The sequence below is a fragment of the Sceloporus occidentalis genome, unplaced genomic scaffold, assembly GCF_023333645.1.
Source record: "Sceloporus occidentalis isolate IW3139 unplaced genomic scaffold, rSceOcc1.0.p SCAF_2, whole genome shotgun sequence".
NCBI classification, from domain to species: domain Eukaryota; kingdom Metazoa; phylum Chordata; class Lepidosauria; order Squamata; family Phrynosomatidae; genus Sceloporus; species Sceloporus occidentalis.
The window spans coordinates 128,740,743-128,746,891 of NW_028316982.1; the positions used below are offsets into that span (position 1 = coordinate 128,740,743).

General features: G+C 40.9%; 1 non-coding gene across 1 annotated transcript; it reads left to right on the forward strand.

Moving 5' to 3' along the window:
• The first annotated feature begins 2,268 nt into the window (after positions 1 to 2,268).
• LOC149319023 (U6 spliceosomal RNA) lies at positions 2,269 to 2,371 on the forward strand. The gene has a single exon (XR_016280353.1). It is a non-coding gene; the product is annotated as a U6 spliceosomal RNA (small nuclear RNA).
• Positions 2,372 to 6,149: the final 3,778 nt, after the last annotated feature.

Here is a 6,149-nt window from a genome sequence, read left to right on the forward strand (position 1 = left end):
AATTCTTATTCCATGAAATGTCTTCACGTTTCTAACAGTTTCCCTTTCCCCCCTCTATTCTAATCTATTCCTTCTAACTTTACCTGCTTTATAGTCTCCCCCCCCCATAGATTCTCTTAGCTTTAGAATATATATTTCTTTAATATTTTAATAGTTCTTTGTTAATTGCAAATAGATCTTCCCAATATTGCAGAATTGGGAGCCATTCATTTTCTAGAATACTTTTGGGTTTGTTGTTAATTAGATACGTTAGTCTATCAATTTTTCATAATTCTTGTGTTTTGAAGATCCATTCTTCTAAAGTCGGTGATTCCTCACTTTTCCACTTCCTGGTTATTATTATTCTAGCTGCTGTAATTAGGTATAGTAGCACTCTCCAATATTTTTTTCCCTTTTCTACTTTAAGATTGGATGTTATATTGAGTAAATATAATTCAGGTGTCATTTTGCATTGTAAATCAAAGATTTTTTGGATTTGTGAATGGATTTCCCCCCAGAATTTTCTTATCTTGGTGCAAGACCACCACATGTGATAAAGTGTGCCCGCCTCTTTTTTGCATCTCCATCATTTCTGATCTGGTAGTGTGTGTGTGTGTGTGTGTATGTGTGTGTGTGTGTATATATATGTGGTATTAAATACCACCTATCTGAGATTTTCATAAAATTTTCTTTAAGGTCTTGTGATGCTGCGAAACTGTTTTTTTCCAGGCCTTTTGCCAATCTTCATACAAGATTGGATGTTCTATGTCCTGGGCCCTATCTTATCATTTTCTCTTTTATGGTTTCTTGTTCCATTATAAATGGAAATTTTTGATACTTTTTTTTAATTTGGTTTCCACCATATTTCATCCAGTTCATTGGTAGATGTTTCTAACCCTATATCATTCATATCTTCTTTTAATATATCTTTGATCTGCATATATGAAAACCAATTAAGGTATTTATTTTCTTTTTCTAGTTCCTCTCTCTGTTTTATTGTAATTTCCCTATTCTTATCTATTTTTATTATATCTTTGTATGTTAACCACCTTTGCTCTTTCTTCCCTTTATCAAAGAAAGCCTCTTGTGTAGAGATCCAGAATGGTATTTTGGTGTAGAACATTGTTTTTACTTTCAGCCATGTTATTAAGAGGGCTTTCCTTATCGGGTGGTCATAAAATTCTTTATTGGTTGTTGATTTATCATATCCGAGATAGGCGTGCCAGCCCTGTTTTTTTATTTTTTTTATTTGTATACCGCTATTCCAAAGATCATAGCGGTGAACAGCAAGTAAGCTAATTAGCAAGTAAGCTAATTTGCCCCCAACAGTCTGGGTACTCATTTTAGCGACCTTGGAAGGATGCAAGCCTGAGTCGAGCTTGGGCCCTTTTGCTGGTCTTGAACTCGCAAACTGTTTTAAATCATAACCTTCCAGTTTTAATGTTCCTGTCTTTTCTAATTTGATCCAATCCTGGATCCAAGTAAGGTTACATGCCCGCGAATGCATTTTTAAATCTGGTACTGCATACCCCCCTCTCTCTTTGATATCCTTCAAGACCTCCCACTTTATTCTCAGTTTGTTACCTTTCCAGATAAATTTCTTGACTTCTTTCGTCCACTCTGTCTGTGTTTCCTCCTTAGTTATAATTGGTAAATTGATTAATAGGAACATGATTTTTGGAAGCATTGTCATTTTAATGACAGAAATTCTCCCTAGGATCTTTTCCTCTATTGTTGGCTTTCTATCATTGGTACATATTGTAAATCACACCTGCTTAGATTATTATAATCTCAATTCAGTTGCTGTAAAAATCACTCATATAATTTATTGCCATTGGTGGGGTACAAACTGCCAGAAAGAGGCACGTCCCTGGTGCCTCTCTTTGCTCCGCAGGAGTGGCGCAGCAACCAAATTGCACAGCGCTCCTGCGGAGCAAGAAAGGAGCACCGGGAAGCGGGTCTTTTTTTGCGGTGCACTTCTGCGCCCTAAAGCGCCAGCGATGCCACAGTGATGTTGCAACTGCACCGCCTCATTTGGAGGCGGTGCAGCTGCGATGTTGCCAGTACATGCTGCATCTGGTGGGCGCGCTGCACCTGTGGCGCCCTCGTCACGTGCGAGGGCTGCCAGGCGTGTGGGCGCTCCGTCCACCAGACAGCCCTCGCACGTGATGAGGGCGCCTCAAAGGCCCGTCTGTTAGTTGTCTTATTAAGTTGATATCATTACCATCCTAATTTTCCTATCTTATTTCTTGCTAATCTGGAGTCTAAGCATCATTTCATACCTATACTGTGCTTGCTTCAGCAGCACATATACTAAAATTGGAACAATACAAAGAAGATTAGCGTGGCCCCTGAGCAGAAGATGATTCCTAAAGACTCTTATAGCAGTTGTGGAATGACATCATTACCAAAGTTATCCTGCTTGCAATTTCCCGCCTGCAGTATGTCAGCAACAGCATAGATTTGATGCTTGGCTAACTGCAAACATGATGTTTGAGACACTGCCTTCAGTATTTCTTTCCATCACTGAGTATGGTATAAATGTCCAAAACAAAACAGAGAAGGAGAGTTCCTAAGCATCTTTTGCTTTTTGAACAACATCCCTGCCAGCTAACAAAGGAAAATTCTCCCACATTTTTTTTTATAATCTCCCAAGACTGTATTTTCTTCTTGTATCTTAAAAAACTACAGCTGGAACTTCCATGCAATGTGCATGTGATTTACAACACATTTGCAGGAAAATTTATGTGTACAGTGAACTTATTTCAAATGGAGCCTGGCAAATTCTTGCAGACCTATATGGATATAAGGCTCTCCTATAAACATTAGTCATTTTGAATTTCATTGCCCTGCTTGGCTTGTCTCACAACTTTTAAACATGGATTGAATGTAGCTTTTACTGTGTGTTAATAATAATACAAAAAACATTATGTGGCAGCAACTGCTTTCATAAACCAGCCTACAATTTCCCTACAATTTCTGGTGGGGAAAACAGCTTGCAGCTAATCTTTTAAATAAATTTAAAATCAGCCAAGCAAATTCAGACTATATTCCTGCCTGTTTATAAGACTAAAATGTGCCAGTTTTGATTTCCTGTGCTCCAGTTTGAACACTATCAAAAATAACCATTCCAATGTTGGCAGTTCTTGCTGTTCTGAGTTGTGTGGGACTTGGTTCAGTCCTTCAAAACTCTGCTTTTTAAATTTGATGAATATGTTATAGTGTTGCCATTTCTACAGCTATTTACCCTTTCTCAGCCTGACCTACCAAACTGTTGAGGGGAGGGGGAAAGGAGTGTGCTTGTTGGAGGAAAAGTGGGATGTATAAAGGAGGCTGTCTGACTTATCGGGCTGACCCGGTTGCCACTCGGGGAGCCTCGGAGCGCCAGTCACGTGCTTGGCTCCAAGCAGCCCCAAAAGGCTGTTCAGCTTCCTGCTTCCTATTGGCCAGCGGCCAGGAAAAGGACAGCACTTCCACCCTGGCGCCATGGACTACATGTTCCATCAGATGCCGGGAGGCAGAAGTGCCTTCCGATTGGGCAGTGTCATCCATTGGCACTGCCCCGCTATTTGTCAGGAGGCCAGGAGGGGGGTCTTCCACCCAATCTCGGCCTCCCATTGGCCATGAAGCCTATATCAGGCTGCGCGGCATCCGAGTTGACACCATTTTCATGCTGCTCACCCCACCCACCCTCCCTCTGCTGGGTGTGGGGTTGCTGTCACAATTTTAGGGGCGGTTGTATAGCCCAGGATTCCCTGGCAGATGATGAAGAGGAGGGAAAGAAGGCCAGTTTTCTTCCTTAAGTCCAGGAGCTGTGGCATGGATGGAGCCCAGGTGGAAGGAAGGCAGCAAATACTCACTTAGCCCAGCATTCACTGGCAGATGGTGAAGAGGAGGGAAGGAGGGCTAGTCTTCCTCCTTAAGTCCAGGAGCTGAGGCATGGGTGGTGCCGAGGTGGAAGGAAGGCAGCAAACACTTACTCTGCCCAGCATTCACTGGCAGATGGTCCAGATTTTGATCATGTTCTTTCTGATTTTATTGTGGAGATCCATATGAGTTTCATTTATCCCAGAATCTTTTCTGTCAGCTCCTAGTAAGATGAGAGACTTTTTGTACCACCTGCACAGGCTGGCTTACTTTAACCGAGTATACAATTGGGAAGAGCAGCAACAAAAAATGGGACTTTCCAGTTAGTCTGGATGTGCCCATAAATTGACTATCAACCAATAATTTTAATCCTAACACAAGCCTACGGCAAATCTTAGTGTGAGATAATGTGATATATAATTAATCTTCTCTCTTGCAAACATATTTTTTACTTTCATCCCACTTCTGCAGTGGCAAAAAGACTGAGGGGCACAGTGCTTCTGAAAGTTTGGTCTTCTTTGAAAGGAGAACTTGTTGTTGTTGTGCTCCTTCAAGTCAATCCAGACTTATGGTGACCCAAGGTGACCCTAACAGGAAGTCACCCTGTGGATTTCCATAGCTGAGCAAAGAATTAAGCCCTTCTCTCCAGAGTTGTAGTCCAACACTCAAAGCACTACATCATGTTGTTTGTGGTTTTAGATTGTGTGCCGTAGGCAGGGTTTTGTTTCTATTTCGGATTGTTGTTTTCTCTCCTTTGTAAAGTGCTTTGTAAAGCCTGGTGCTATACAAATAAACATAATAAACATAAACATAAACATAAACATAAACATAAACATAAACATAATAATAATAATAATAATAATAATAATAATAATGTTGGCTCCCGTGGTATGTTGTGTATTTGCCTTTATTTATAACTATTTACATTTATTTATAAATATAAATGTGGCTCAAGTGGTTAAGATGCTGACTGTTGATTGCAAGATTGGCAGGTTGAGGTACAGGTGCCACATGATGGGGTGAGCTGCCACCCTAGTCCCAGCTTCTGCCAACCTAAGCATGCAAGTAGATAGATAGGTACCACTCCGGTGGTAAAGTAAATAGCGTTCTGTGCCATCATGCTGGCCACGTGATCACAGAGTAGTGGCTGACAAGGCTGGCTCTTAGTAATGTAGATGAGCACCGCCCCCCATGGCCAGACATGACTTGTCAATGGGGAATACCGTTACCTTTACCTTTTTAGCTAGAGTTATACAACTTAAACTGCAACAAGCTCCTTTAGTCCACTGATCCAGCACTGATATATGAAAGTGTTGTTAGCTTACAGAGTCCAAAGCTCAGCTACATCACAGTGGTGGAGCATATGTCTCCACTAGCATACCGATAGGAATAAAGTCATTCCAGGCTTGTTTAAACTGATCTCAAGGATGGAAGAAAACAGTCACAGCCTCAACCCCCTGGGTAAAGCAGCTCCTCCCTCCCTCAGTTCACAAGAGAAACTGGAATAAAAACCCAAGTTCACCCCCACAGCCAAGTAGAGGCTAGGAAGAAGAGCTGTGCTTGGCACTTGCTTGGCTGCTGTGTGCCAGTCTCTAACTATTTCCTCGTCATTGTAGGGCGTTTACCTAATAAAAGAAGCACTTGGCAACACTGCTAGGTTTATTGAAGCTCCGGGATCCCCTGCCCAAACTCCAATCTTACAATGTTATAAATAACTTATATTAGACTATTCCTGTTTATTAACATCTACGTAATTATGAAAGTGAATGGAATTTTCAAATAATTCCCCCCACCTGAAAACTACAAGCTATCCTAAGGTCTCGTTTTTCTTTTGCAACTACAGTATCCTCGCTGTACACATACATTAGGTTACAATTTTCAGTTAGTTCTAACTTGAGTACACAAAGGTTAAGCAATCACTTCAAACAAATTAGAAGTCAAGAAATAATCTTCATGGTTTTGCATATAAGAGAATCCAGCAATTTCTGTTGTCCAAGTCAACAGAAAAAGTCATTATTAAAGAGAAAAGGAAACAGAATAATTACTAAGTCTTATCACATGTGCAAGTAAAGCAGAATTACAAGAGGATAATTGCTGCCATGGAAGGGGGGTTACTGCATGATGTTGTTGTTACTCTGTTCTTCTCCCATTCTCTCTTACTTAAAACATCGCCAAAAAATCAATTAATGATCCCCTTTCCTGCCTTTGTTGTGCTATGATTTTCCATGTGAAAGTTCAATAGCACCTGTATGGTGATTTGGGGAGGTCAAAGTTGGTCGATGGGCAATGTCAGCCCACTTTCA